At 49.6% G+C, this 14,842-nt stretch overlaps 1 pseudogene; it reads right to left on the bottom strand.

The window, feature by feature from the left end:
• Window positions 1-1,692: 1,692 nt before the first annotated feature.
• On the bottom strand, window positions 1,693-10,711 carry LOC140918397 (EEF1A lysine methyltransferase 3-like; annotated as a pseudogene).
• Window positions 10,712-14,842: the final 4,131 nt, after the last annotated feature.

Genomic DNA, 14,842 nt, shown 5'->3' with positions numbered 1-14,842 from the left:
AGGGCGGGGGCGACACTGGGAAGAAGGGTCCTACCACTTACAGTCTGAGAGCGTGTGGCCACGACTAGAGCAAGTGTCCAAGCCACAGCGTCCCTGCAGCACAGCCAGGGCCTGAGAAGAAGGCCTGGGACTTACAAGGAACAAACTGTGAACTGCCCTGATGTTCCAGAGACACTGCTTGTGATGTTCCCTGCCACAGAGCGGGGTGATGTGTTTCCTTTAACCTTTCCCATTTTTCCTTATTCTTTTTGAAATTAATTGTTGATTAAATAGCTTGCATTTGCTTTAAATTGTATATAATGGTCAGTGGGTCAGAGAAGTGCCCAGTGCAGAGAGAGTACACCGGAGGAGGGACAATCCTAGCCCCGTCCTAGGTGACCACAGCAGGGTTGGGGGTCGAGCCCCCCAGGAATCCTGGGCCCAGTCTTGTTGGGGTTACAAGGACTCTGCCAGACAGGAGAGTGGAAGGGGAGTCCTCAAGGGCAAGGAGGCTACTGGGTAAAGGAAGTGGGAGTGAGGGCTCGGATCCTTTCGCTAGCCTACTTCACCGCAGTAGTGCAGAAGCCAGGGAAGTTCCCCACAGTAGCGGAACTATTCCCCTGCTTACATTTGCTACCTTTGACTCAAACCTCCCTGCTCCAGTCCCCATGGCTCACCGTGCTCTCACTGCCCTCCCTGCTCCATTACCCTCCCAGCAAACCAGGATGGGACCTCCAGCCCTTCCCTCCCCACCTTTTACTTTTGTTTGTTGAGATCTTTATTTGCGGGAGGCAGTCAGGGGTGACAGTGCAGTGAATGCCATAATTGCCAATGTGAAAGGATTTGGCTAAGGGCCCATCTACACATCTATCGTGGTGCATGTTTTGTGTGTCTGCGTTAAGTGATCCACAACAGCTGTTGCACGACTGGTTCAAGCACACCGCCTTGTTACCACAGTCAATTTACTGTTGCCTCACAGCTTTGTGACCACACAGCACAATACTGTTTTGCATGGATCCTCAGCATTGTGATCAGACACCCCACCGTGTATTTCTCTGTTGCTGTTCCATATGCATTCTGGGATGTTTCATGCTGTGCACTGTGGGATTCTTATGGGAAGGCAATTGAATCATAGGACTTGGGGGCAGGGGCACAAACTGAATAATTCCCATGATTCCTCTTGTTTCATCTCATCACCTGTCTTATTTCTGTGATCCAGAGCCATTTTACAGGCACTGTCAGGTAGCATGGATGATCACTGCTGATCTCCAGTTGTGAACACAGAGACTATTGGTAGAGTAGCTGAAGTCACGCCATGGCTATCCAACCAAGGTGATAAGGGCACCCGAAAAGGAGGAGACTGAAAACAACCAGACTCTTCTCCTACATCTTCTCCTGCAGCAGATTCACTCATCAGCATGGTGCTTTGGGGCTTGGCCAGTTACTACTGACTGGTGGGGCAGGACAGGGCTGCAGACTTGGGATGACCAGAACTGGGGGCAGAAATTCAGGATGTCAAAAGACACTTTCTTAGAACTCTCTGCAGAGCTGGTCTAAGAGCTGCACTGGTGGAGCACCCACATGAGAGCTCTCCTCCGCATGGAGAAGCACGTGGCCAGGTAATGATGCTGGCTTTGGTGGCACCCAACTGAGAGTGCCAATTCGGGACAAAAAGAAAAGGAGTACTTGTGGCACCTTAGAGACTAACAAATTTATTTGAGCATAAGCTTTCATGAGCTACAGCTCACTTCATCGGATGCATTCAGTGGAAAATACAGTGGGGAGATTTATGTACACAGAGAACATGAAACAATGGGTGTTACCCTACACACTGTAACGAGAGTGATCAGGTAAGGTGAGCTATTACCAGCGTGGGGTGGGGGAGGGAACCTTTTATAGTGATAATCAAGGTGGGCCATTTCCAGCAGTTGACAAAGTCTGAGGAAGGGGGAGGGGGAATAAACATGGGGAAATAGTTTTACTTTGTGTAATAACCCATCCGCTCCCAGTCTTTATTCAAGCCTAAGTTAATTGTATCCAGTTTGCAAATTAATTCCAATTCAGCAGTCTCTCATTGGAGACTGTTTTTGAAGTTTTTTTGTTGAAGAATTGCAACTTTTAGGTCTGTAATTGAGTGACGAAAGAGATTGAAGTGTTCTCCGACTGGTTTTTGAATGTTATAATTCTTGATGTCTGATTTGTGTCAATTTATTCTTTTATGTAGAGACTGTCCAGTTTGCCCAATGTACATGGCAGAGGGGCATTGCTGGCACATGAGGGCATATATCACATTGGTGGATGTGCAGGTGAACGAGCCTCTAACAGTGTGGCTGATGTGATTAGGCCCTATGATGGTGTCCCCTGAATAGATATATGGACACAGTTGGCAACGGGCTTTGTTGCAAAGATAGGTTCCTGGGTTAGTGTTTTTGTTGTGTGGTGTGTGGTTGCTGGTGAGTATTTGCTTCAGGTTGGGGGGTTGTCTGTAAGCAAGGACTGGCCTGTCTCCCAAGATCTGTGAGAGTGATTGGTCATCCTTCAGGATAGGTTGTAGATCCTTGATGATGCGTTGGAGAGGTTTTAGTTGGGGGCTGAATGGGTAGTGGCGTTCTGTTATTTTTTTTTGTTAGGCCTGTCCTGTAATAGGTAACTTCTGGGTACTCTTCTGGCTCTGTCAGTCTGTTTCTTCACTTCAGCAGGTGGGTATTGTAGTTGTAAGAATGCTTGATAGAGATCTTGTAGGTGTTTGTCTCTGTCTGAGGGGTTGGAGCAAATGCGGTTGTATCGTAGAGGTTGGCTGTAGACAATGGATCGTGTGGTGTGGTCTGGATGAAAGCTGGAGACATGCAGGTAAGTATAGCGGTCAGTAGGTTTCCGGTATAGGGTGGAGTTTATGTGACCATCGCTTATTAGCACCGTAGTGTCGAGGAAGTGGATCTCTTGTGTGGACTGGTCCAGGCTGAGGTTGATGGTGGGATGGAAATTGTTGAAGTCGTGGTGGAATTCCTCAAGGGCTTCTTTTCCATGGGTCCAGATGATGAAGATGTCATCAATGTAGCGCAAGTAGAGTAGGGGCATTAGGGGACGAGAGCTGAGGAAGCGTTGTTCTAAGTCAGCCATAAAAATGTTGGCATACTGTGCGGCCATGCGGGTACCCATAGCAGTGCCGCTGATTTGAAGGTATACATTGTCCCCAAATGTGAAATAGTTATGGGTGAGGACAAAGTCACAAAGTTCAGCCACCAGGTTTGCTGTGACATTATCGGGGATACTGTTCCTGACGGCTTGTAGTCCATCTTTGTGTGGAATGTTGGTGTAGAGGGCTTCTACATCCATAGTGGCTAGGATGGTGTTTTCAGGAAGATCACCGATGGATTGTAGTTTCCTCAGGAAGTCAGTGGTGTCTCGAAGATAGCTGGGAGTGCTGGTAGCGTAGGGCCTGAGGACGGAGTCTACATAGCCAGACAATCCTGCTGTCAGGATGCCAATGCCTGAGATGATGGGGTGTCCAGGATTTCCAGGTTTATGGATCTTGGGTAGCAGATAGAATACCTCTGGTCAGGGTTCTAGGGGTATGTCTGTGTGGATTTGTTCTTGTGCTTTTTCCAGGGAGTTTCTTGAGCAGATGGTGTCATTTCTTTTGGTAACCCTCAGTGGGATCAGAGGGTAATGGCTTGTAGAAAGTGGTGTTGGAGAGCTGCCTAGCAGCCTCTTGTTCATATTCCGACCTATTCATGATGACGACAGCACCTCCTTTGTCAGCCTTTTTGATTATAATGTCAGAGTTGTTTCTGAGGCTGTGGATGGCATTGTGTTCTGCACGGCTGAGGTTATGGGGCAAGTGATGCTGCTTTTCCACAATTTCAGCCCGTGCACGTCGGCGGAAGCACTCTATGTAGAAGTCCAGTCTGTTGTTTCGACCTTCAGGAGGAGTCCACCCAGAATCCTTCTTTTTGTAGTCTTGGTAGGAAGGTCTCTGTGGGTTAGTATGTTGTTCAGAGGTGTGTTGGAAATATTCCTTGAGTCAGAGACGTCAAAAATAGGATTCTAGGTCACCACAGAACTATATCATGTTCGTGGGGGTGGAGGGGCAGAAGGAGAGGCCCTGAGATAGGACAGAGTATTCTGCTGGGCTAAGAGTATATAGTTGGATAGATTTGCTTAAAGCCGGGCAGTTACAGCCCAAGGCTGGGGTTTCTATGCACACCAAGGCAAACCAAACCAGCCAAACAGAGAAGACTTCGGTTTTACCCCACTGGCTAACCATAAGTCACACAAGCAATTCCCTTAGACACTCCAGTTTCCCAGTATCACCACCAGTGCCACTCGTTATGCGGACAAATGGTGATGAAAACCAATACCCCAGTAAAAGAAAAATGGTTCTCTCGATCCCAAAGGATGAAACCCCAGACCCAGGTCAATATACAGATCAGATCTTACCCACAAATTGCGCTATCGCCAATCCTTTAGAATATAAAATCTATAGGTTTATTCATAAAAGGAAAAAGATACAGGTGAGAGCTAGAATTGGTTAAATGGAATCAATTATATACAGTCATGGCAAAGTTCTTGGTTCAGGCTTGTAGCAGCGATAGAATAAACTTCAGGTTCAAGTCAAGTCTCTGGAGAACATCCACATCTGAGATGCGTCATCAGTCCTTTGTGTAGAGCTTCCGTTTGTAGCAAAGTCCCTCTAGAGGTATGAAGCAGGATTGAAGACAAGATGGAGGAGCTGCAGCAGCTTTTTATATTCTCTTGCCATGTGGTCTTTCTTTTTTTGTTTCAAAGACAAGCTGTCCATTACGTGGCATGGAAAAACCTGTTCTGTCCCATAGGCATGTCCCTGCATGCCTTGCTGAGTCACAAGGTATATCTGCCTTCTCCCAGTGGGTCAGTTGTCTAGCTGATGGTCCTTAATGGGCCATCAGGCAGGCTGGGCAGAGCTGACACCAACTTGTCTGGGGTGTCAACCAGAAGCATAGCACAAGTTTGAAATACAGACCGTATAGAGCCAATACTTATATCTTTAAATACAAAAATGATACATGCAAACAGCATAATCATAACCAGCAAACCACAACCTTGTCTTAGACACCTTATTTGACCCCCTTTATACAAGATTTGGTGCCACTACAGACCTTGGTTGCAACAATGTTCTATATGGTCCCAGTTCAAGTCAATAAGGTCACAGAGCATCACAATTGGAAGCTCGCCCCCCTCCCCCATCCCCTGACTGCTGCCAGTTAGTTGCTGACCGGTTTAGTGTTGATCAACAGTTGGGCTGTTGTAACAGAGGTCTGTGCCACTATCAAGAAGGTGCTGTCTGTCCCCCTGGGACATAAAACTAGGCTCTGTGCAGGCAGCTATTAAGGGTCTTGCATGGTTGGGGTTCCCTAAATGCATAGGGGCCACTGATGGGACCTACATGTCTATTCTCCCCACTCCCCAGCATCAAGCCTCAGAATTGAGCAACACCAAGGCCTTGCTCCATGATGCTGCAAGGCCTGATTGACCACTGTGGAAGACTCACCAGTATTAATGTGGGGTGGTCTGGAAAGGTCCACGATGCCAGGATCTTTAAATGTCTGCACTTTCCATGCAGTGACAAATGGTACTTTTGCACCCAGTATCTACATGGATATTAGTGGCATCGCCTTCCCTCCTGTCATTCTGCTCCCCTGGCTTAGGAAGCTTTTCACTAGACAACTGGAAAGGAGAAAGGAACTGTTCACTTGCACCCTGAGGAGTTGCAGAATGACAGGGTAATGTGCCTTTGGAAGACTGGGTCCTGACATCAAGGCTGGATTCTGATAAAGACCACCGCACAGCCTTTGCGAGAGCAAGGGGGAGAGCCTGGCATATGGGTGGGTGCAGGAAGCAGGAATGCTTGGTGAGCATTTTGAACAGCCAGAGAGGAGGCCTTTATGGACTGATGCAGCCACTCAGGACATAGTGCGGGACGCATTGCGCTCCTACTTGGACTCTAGGGCTCACTTGCGAGAAAAGTTACGTCTTTGTTTAAAGCATTTATTAACATCAGTTCACATTACCTCTTTGTAATTACCACACTGCGGGTGTGGTTTGGAATGCGGTGTTTTTAGCACAGTGCTTGTTTTGATGCTGTTATTCTGCCTGGGTGGCTGTTATGACGTGGGTGCTTTGCAATAGAAAGGAGGGTCCAAGCCACAGACCCACAAATGCCACCACATTTTCAAATTACTTTTGTAAACAAAGCATCAGAATACACTGAATTGAACTTTGTTAGCATTTTAGAGTTGTATGAGCCGTCATACTGCAGTGCAAACTTAGCAGGCCATATGCTCCAGCAACGTGGTCTGCCTTTCCATAATCCATCTCCTTTTTTCTCCTCTTCCTTACACTGCTGATACAGTAAAATAAAGAACTTCTGTAAAAGTCAGTTTTCAATATATGTGTCTTAACTTCAAACAGTCTCCTTCCCCGGGAAGCCATGCGGTGCTGTTGTTCTTGGACGGGTGGGGGTTTGACCAGGTAGAGGGTGAAGAACAATTACACCCCAGTGTGGGTTGGGATAGGGCAGCGCACAGCAAAGCTATACGGCGATACTGTGTTTTCATATTGCTATTTAAATGAGGGGAGAGTTTGTGCAGTCTCTGGTGCAGCCCTTGCACTGAGCACGGAGGTGAGGTTCCAAAGCCAATGAGCTAAAGAAAGTTAGACCAACATGGTGACATTTTTATGGCAGCTGGACACGTGTAAACACCTCTGATCCCTCCTGTTGTGGTGTATTTTGATAGATCTTACAGGAATTGATGCCATCCACAGTCTGGGTCGGGACCTCTGTGACTCTGGCTCAGGGTTAACTGGTCTCACGTGGTCGCCCACATCTGGGATGAGTCAGGATGTGTCCACAACAAACTCTGGTACAGATGCGGCCAAGCTTCACAGCAGACCGTGGTACCACTCTGGAGTCACTTTGTACTTCACATGTGTATGGCCCAGACAGAGCTCCTGTTTAGCTGAGATTGCTGACCTGCCATGTGATCCAGCCATCAGGTGGTGGTTTCTCACACTGCCTTCTATGCATGCCAGCCTTAGTTGGTTGCTGGCCACCCAGGTGCTGGAGGGCCCTGATTAGCAAGGGGTACATGTCTTTCAGGCAGACTATGTCTACACCTATGATGAAGTCAGTCTCTCAGGAATGCCTCATGGGCCTCCAGAACCCCATGACACAGCACAGACTTGGGCCCGAGCCGAATGATCTGCAGGCACATTCCTGTGGAAGTTCTCCTGCATCTGCTTCGAGGCCAGGGGGAGCTCAGTGGTCATTACATCTCCCCCGCGCAGGGTGGCAAGGATGCCCATGATGCCCGCCAATCAGTTGAACTTCTGCTCCTCAAAATATTTATGCAGGGTTAGAGCTGCCTCCCAGAGGGGTTCTGCCACCCCAAGTTGGGCCCTGTAGTGCTGGGCAATGGTTAACATATGGCTGCCGAAGGGGTAGCTGGTCTCCCCGGGGAAGGTGTCAGCGAAGAGCCCGACCTCCTGGAGGAACACAGCCTCCAGCCCCTCAAGGGTGGCATCAGCAGCAGCCCTCTGTGGCACCTGGGCAGCCCATCCCCCAAGCTCCACAGGGTAGAAGGGAGGCTGCTTGGATGCAGCCATCTTACAAGGCACGCAACACAGCTGTCTCTAGCATCACAGACACCACACAGTGCTAATAACTGCTCTGCCTGTTGGGACCTTTCAAGGGAGAGCACTCCCTTGCCTTCGCACACACTGCATTGGAGCGAAGTGCACACTAGAGATGTCTGATTTCCCTGTAGCTTCACCAGCTGTTAGGTTCTCTTTTGATCTAAGTAACAGGATTTATTTGAACCTTGTAGCCCTTATATCTGATGTTTTATTAGTGTTCTTCCTTCCACACCTGTTTCTGTTTGATTCATGGAAAACCATGAGAATACCGTGCTGGCCACTGTATGTTCCTGAAAGACAGACAAAGGCCTCGCCCACTGAAGCTAAAAGCCGTAGCATTATTGGCTAGTAGACGTAGTAATTCTTATCCAGTTTGATTCAGCCACTAGTGAGAGGCAGCACATTTAACCAGTGTGATATATATCATTAAAGGTCCTCTGTTTTATTACAGAGCTGCAATAGGTACCTGAAGGGAAATTCTAAGCTCATTTAAACAGTGTCAACAGAGAGTGACTCCAGCAAAGACAAGAGGTTTATATAAATGAGGCTGGAATTTGATGTTCCACATTTAAGATCCTATGTAGAAATGAGTGAATAAATTACTCAACAAGTTTTGCCTTACTAGTTGAGAATTGTCAGCCTACAGATCATACAATCCCACATGTATTCATTACTTGTTATTATTCACAAATCTCTTCAATAAATAATTCTTAGAGAGACACGGTGCATTAGGTAACATCTGTTAGTTAACCAACTTCTGTTGGGGGAAGAGAGAAGCTTTTGAGCTGCACAAAATTCTTGACTTCCTCTTTAAGAAATAGTTTGTTGCAAATATTCACAATTCAAGCTGTCTTGATTAGTCACATGGTATTGTTTCTGTTTCCTGATTGGATGAGTTATATAAAAACAATACAGTACAAATCACAAATTTAACAACCAAATATACACTTTGAAATACACCAGCATGTATGTAGAATGTGACACATTTACACTGGTAGCCAGTGATATGAAACATTTCTGAAATTGTTGCAATAATCATATTAAATCTGTATCCTCATTAGATGGGACTGGGCAGGACATGGGACCAGAATTAAGGTTGTTTCTGGAAACTAAGTCTGAATTTCCCCCACCGTCAAAAGAAAAATCCTGCAATGTTCATATTATTATTTGTATCATCGTAGTGCCTAGGAGACTAGTCATGGCCCAAGGCCCAAATATGTCAGGCACTGTACAAATACAGAACAAAAAGACAGTCCCTGCCCCAGGGAGCTTTGTTTCTTTTTGTTTGCAATCTAGTTTTCAGTCCTTAGTTTTATCTTAATGATGTTAAGATGTTCCTGTCCAAAAAGAACTGACTCAAAGCTCTGCCCAGAACTGGAACCAACACTGCGTTTTTTGAAGTTCAAAACAGCTCAGTACCTTTCCCCTGCACCTAGTGAGGCTCTTGCCCATCCTGGTCACGCTCCCACGTCCTAGTGCTAGCAACCCACGACAGGGCTGTTCTCTCTGTGTTTCCAGCTTGGCCAAGACCAGGAAATGCAGCAGGTGCCAGTGGAGCCTCTCCTCCCATCAGTGAGAGAACAGAAGGACTCACTGTTTTCCAAAAACAAAGCCTGGCCCTTTATCCCATCCATAATCTGATGCAAACTGAACCTCTGAGTCCTTCCTCAGCAAGGACCTGGAGGGGACAGAAGAGCAGCATAGCCTGCACCTGCAGCCTGTGCCACACTGGGGCACCTGGTGTCCAGACACGCACCCACACCTCTCCACCTGCCCAGGCCCAAACATGGGCACGAGCAGGGACAAAGTTCCAAACTGAGGGACACAAAACAGCTCTTCACACAGAAAAAGTCAATGCCTGCAGGATTCCTCCCTGGGGTTCCAATCACCACCTGAAATCTCAGCTTTAGGAGTCTTTATTTTGGGTGTAAAAGTGAGGGGATACCATATTTTATCTGGAAAAAAGGGTACTGGGGACAGTGACAGCCCTCGAGTTGAGGGCACTGGAGAGCTATGCATGCACCCTGCCAGCCTACCCCTCACCTTAGTCTGTCCAGCAGGGTTCTTGGGGTTTAGTTTACACTCACCCACTTTGTATCTTGTGGGGTCTGGGCTTCCCATATCTGCTGCTAAGCAGCCACCATTACAGACCTAAAGGGTGCTCTGTGGTGGCACTAGCAGCACTGACGGGGCAGGCTGCAGGGCCTAGTTCAGGCAGAGCTCCAGAGCTTGCTTTGGCCATCAGGAAGGAGACCTGTCCACCTCACAAACCAAAGCAGGCCCATTCCTCAACTAAACCCCCAACAGCAGAGGCCAAAGCACAGCTCTCCTCCCGCCTCAAGGAGCATCAGACAGCAAGGCCTCCACCTTTCAGGGCTAGAGAGAGCTATGGGAGTTCCCAGTGCACTGCTGAGAGGGAGCTCAGCTCATTTCCAGCCCATTATTGGAAAGTTCTGCACGGAGAACCTGCCAGTCAAAGCCCCTGCATGCTGAGCCACCTGCAAGCGCCAGCACCCACACTGATGGAGGGGAGTTGTCCTGCACTGGCTGGTAGGTGGAGAAAGGGGCTATGAGTCAGGCAGCGGAGACTGTAGAGGGGCAACTCCAGGTGCCCTCTCTGCTCTTCTGATTCGGGGCAGAAGCGGAGCTGGCACTGGGGGAGACGAGCTGCGGAGGCTGCAGGATTCCCACTCAGCAGCAGCAGCTTGGTCCCGTCTCCTTCCTCGTTCTTGTGTGCTGCCTTAATTACATGGACTCACACCCATAGACTAACATGAGATTCACACACAAAGCGGGTGGGACCAGTGCTGTCCTGTAGGGGGCAGTGGTGCTCTTTCTCTCACACAAGCACACTTTGCTCACTGTGTGTAAAGACCTCTACGTAACAACACAAAGGAGTATACCAAGAAAACAAACAAATAGCAGAGTCTACAGAAATGAGGCCGGAGCCTTCTTTCTTTGAGTGTTTCACACCTTCTTCTTGGCCAGTAAGGGTATATCTACACTGCAATTAGACACCTGCAGCTAACCCATGCAGCTGACTCAAGCTCATGTGGCTCAGGCTTGCAGGGCTGTTTAATTGCGGGGTAGACATCTGGGCTCAGCCTGGAGCTCAGGCTCTAGGACCATGTGAGGCGGGAAGACCCCAGAGCTTGGGCTGCAGCCCGAGCCTGGAACACTACACCGAGTCAGCCGGCAGAGGCCAGCTGCGGGTGTCTAATTGCAGGGTAGACATCCCCTAAGTCACAGTGTGCTGGTTCCTCATGCTCTGGTGCACGGCAATAAGTAAGATTAAGGGCCTCTGACTGATGCTCACCCATCAACCCTGAATCCCTCGCTCCCTCTGAAGCACACAGCACATTGTACGGTGCAGTGATCTCCTGGCGCGACAGCCATGTCACAGGCAACAATAGAATTATCGTCCAGACACGGCTGACTATGTTCCAAATATAACTGAAATCAAACCTTCCGTGATCTGCTGTCTGCTTAGCAGCTCGCTATTGTGGGAGCTCGGCAGTGCCTCACCAGGGTCAGGCAGCCAGCCCATTGTGAAGCCATGGGCGAAAAGCTGAACAAACAGAGGAGGGCAGTATGGTGGCAGCATGCCTGCTGGGATGCGCCTGGCTTTCTTGTTGCCCAGAATGAACAGGGCACCAGGAGGTCTGGGTTGCTGCACCATTACCAGTGTGCTTGCTGCTGCCAGGGCCTGAAATGCAAATGTTCCCTGGCGCACCAAGAGCTCCTAGCCACAGAGTTAGGATAACAACCACCACCAGAGGCACAGCTCTGGATAGGTGGCATTTTGGACAGAGGGGACTCAGAGAAGGGCAGTGGGGGAAGGAAGGTCCCTCTTTAACAAAGGACAGATCGGAGGGACTCCCTGAAGCCCAGATGAGAACAGCTCCTGCATTCTACCTTGGAACTGGAATATCTTTATGCAAGTGACTACAGTGGAGCCCATGGGTGGGGACTATTTACCACATCCTGGACAAATCACCAGAGAAGAGCTAGGCAGGAATCTGTTAAACTGGAGTCCAGGTTGCAAATATCAGTTGATTGCACATGGTATGGTCTAGATGCCAAGGGGCAGAAGTGGGAGCAGCTGTGGGGACTTAAGTGACAACCACCAGCTGAAATTGAACCTGGGACTCCCAGAGCTTACAATCTGAATCACTGCAGTGTGAGCTTGAGCCAAGGAGCCAGCCCCCCTAGGGAAAAGCTGCAACAGACTCACATCCTCTATGAACGGGACATGTAACACACTGACCAGTGGCAAATATCAGAGGGGTAGCCGTGTTAGTCTGTATCCACAAGGAGTCTGGTGGCACCTTAAAAACTAACAGATTTATTTGGACATAAGCAGAAGAAGCGTGTATTTTACTCACAAAAGCTTATGCCCAAATAAATCTGTTCATCTTTAAGGTGCCACCGGACTCCTCACTGACCAGTGGGTTTCACTCCCACATTAGAAGGGCTGCACAGCCTTCTGAAAGGTTGGCAATGCTCTGAGTGGCTCATTCCAACATCTCTGAGCCCTCGCTGCCCTGCGCCCAGAGAAACCAGGTGTGCAGAGACAGCCCGCTGTAGCCTGACTGCATGCAGGCAGCCCCTTGCCTTGAAGCATGCAGTGTACACTTGGAGCTACAAGGCCATGCACAGTGCCTGATTATTTGCTGGATGTAACAGGAGCCGGGGTTACTGTGGGGACAAAACATCACACTCGGGTCAGTGTTGGCTCTCATGGGCCAGAGTCCCGTGACCCAATTGGATGGCCAATAACTGGAGCCTTAGTGGGTTGCTTCCATTAGGAGGGGAAATTGAAATGGAGGCAGGCATTTCTTTGGTGCAATCCTGTGTATTGACAAACAATGGGCACAGAGTCCTGTCTCCCTGTGCACAGCAGCAAGACGTGTCCTTGCTCACCATTCCATGCCTACCTTTCCAGCCAGCACTCTGCCCCAGAGACGCTTCCTCCCAGGCCTCTCTCACCAGTGCCTCTCTGGCCCTGTCTGCTTGTGACACACACTGCTCCACCAGCCAGGGGCTCTGCCCTGGCCTTTGCTATATCACTCTCTTCTTATTTTTTCTGACTTAGCTCTTGCTTAGGCCCCCCCATGTCCAGCACCTTGGGCAGTGGCTACTGTTGTTTCATCTATCTTACTTCATATAGGAGCTTAATTGCTTCTTCCATGTAGCCTGAATGAAGGGCAGCTTGCATGCCTGACAGTTTCAGTGATGTCTGTGATTGCCCACAGATCAAATCCCCCAGCACCCTCCAGCACAACAGCCTGTCCTGGCAGCCCTGGGTGGGAATTTGATTAACTTGGACCACAGGCTTTCTTAGTCCTCCTGAGGCAGGATGCCTTAGTAATCCCTGCCTGGACACTGCAAGGCTCCTCCTGCTCTGGTTCCCAGCCCAGTCGTGTTTCCAGGAGCTAAGGGCTCATTCTGGGCCCCCTCAGCCCCCGTTTGTGCCCTGTGGGAATGCTGATTCTGCAGGTGACAGAAGAAGATGCTGAGATGTCTTGGTTACAGTGTGTCTCTGATCTAATGGTTCCTTCTGGTTGTAAACTCTAAGAATCTGTGATAAGCCCTCTGCTCTGGCCTCCCTCCCTAACACAGCACGAGAGCAAAGAGCACGTTCGAGCTCTCCCCAGCCTTATCGGGGAGGAATGGCACCCCAAAGCATCAGGAATAACACTGAGACTAACCTCGGAGGACTCACACCTGGGCTGCTGTGCTGGCCTCCAGGGGCTGGGATAGCTCCCCCAATCTCCCAGATTTATCTGGAGCCTGGCCTCCTCGCCTTCGGCCGATGCGTGTGAGGGTGAAGGGATCCAAGCAAAGCCAGCTTGCCTTGCCGGGGAAGGAAGGCTGCAGGTGGGGAGTCAGCTCGTACTGCCTTGCCTCTGCTGCCCGGACGCTGTCCAAGTCCTGTGCATGATCCAGCTCTGGGCATTTCTGTGACAAGTGCACTGGGCTACGCTTAGTTCTGCATTCCCTCCCTAACTCCTGGCTTTTTGGGCAGTGCCTCCGTTTTTACTGTTGTTTATTAGGTGTATTACGGTGATGCCCAGGCACCCCAGGCATGACCCAAGCGCCTGCTGCGCTAGGTGTTGTACAAACACAGACCAAACTGACAGTCCCTGCCATAGACAGCAGGCAGCCACTGAACTCTGCCTTGGCTCTGTAGCTTGTCCAGCCTCTGAGCGGACACTGCCTGGCTCTCCCTTTGCCTCCGTTGGCCCCAGTGAGAGCTGAGCACAATTCTCTGGTTTGGGTCTGAGATGGTGTTTTGCCGCTTGCTTGCGCCTCCTGGAGCTTTGTGGGGGATGCTCCCTGGGTGCCGTGGCTATTTCCAGTCATGGAGAAGGAAGCGTGTTCCCTGGCAGGTCTGTGGTATGAGCTGTGTTAGTTCTGAGGCCGCTGCAGGGCAGGACGAGAAGGAAGGATGGGAGGGGCTCTGCCAGCCACTGAGAGGGAGGTCTGCTCTGAAGTTTGACAGGTTCCCCACTCACCTGCTATGGGACCCCAGAATCAGGCCCCTCACTGATCTGCCAGAGAGGCCATGAAGGGAAGTCTCTTCCAGCCACCACCTATGCTAGCAGGCCCCCTCGGCCTCCCCATGCCAAGTGGGGCTAGCTAGAATTATATGAAGCATGTTTGTTGGTTTTTAACTTAGTGGCTGGAACTCAGAGACCACCTGCTGTGTCTGATGGGTAATAGCTAATTAGCACTTTGTCAGACAGCAAGGGCCATGGCAGGCTGTTTTTTAGCTCGTTTCCATCCTCCCTGCTTTCTCCTCACATAATGAACCTTTGAAACTAATTAATGTTGCAAATCCCTTGGAACTGGCTGGAGGCTGGAGAACCGGAGGAGGCAAGCGCAGCAAGGAGGGCCAATTACTGCCACCAATGTGCTTCCAGCTTCAGGAGAGGGAACAACAGGAAACCTTCCACTTGTCGGGCTGGGCTGGAGGGGCCATGCCCCAGTGCAGGAGAGCAGAAACACCAGGCTGGGCTGAGAGCTCACACGCAGGCTGGGGGCTATGCAAAAGTTTGCCATCAAATTTGAAAAGAATCTTCAGAACTAAAACCTGAGCTCCCAGCTGCTGTGGCTAGCAAAGGGCTCCTGGCAATTTTCCTGAGAAAATTAGCTCCACTGTCTTGGCCAAATTCTATGCTAAGTA

The sequence above is a fragment of the Lepidochelys kempii genome, chromosome 10 (assembly GCF_965140285.1).
Source record: "Lepidochelys kempii isolate rLepKem1 chromosome 10, rLepKem1.hap1, whole genome shotgun sequence".
Taxonomy (NCBI): domain Eukaryota; kingdom Metazoa; phylum Chordata; order Testudines; family Cheloniidae; genus Lepidochelys; species Lepidochelys kempii.
The sequence above is the reverse complement of the archived record's forward strand: the minus strand, read 5'-3'. Positions and strand labels throughout refer to the sequence as shown.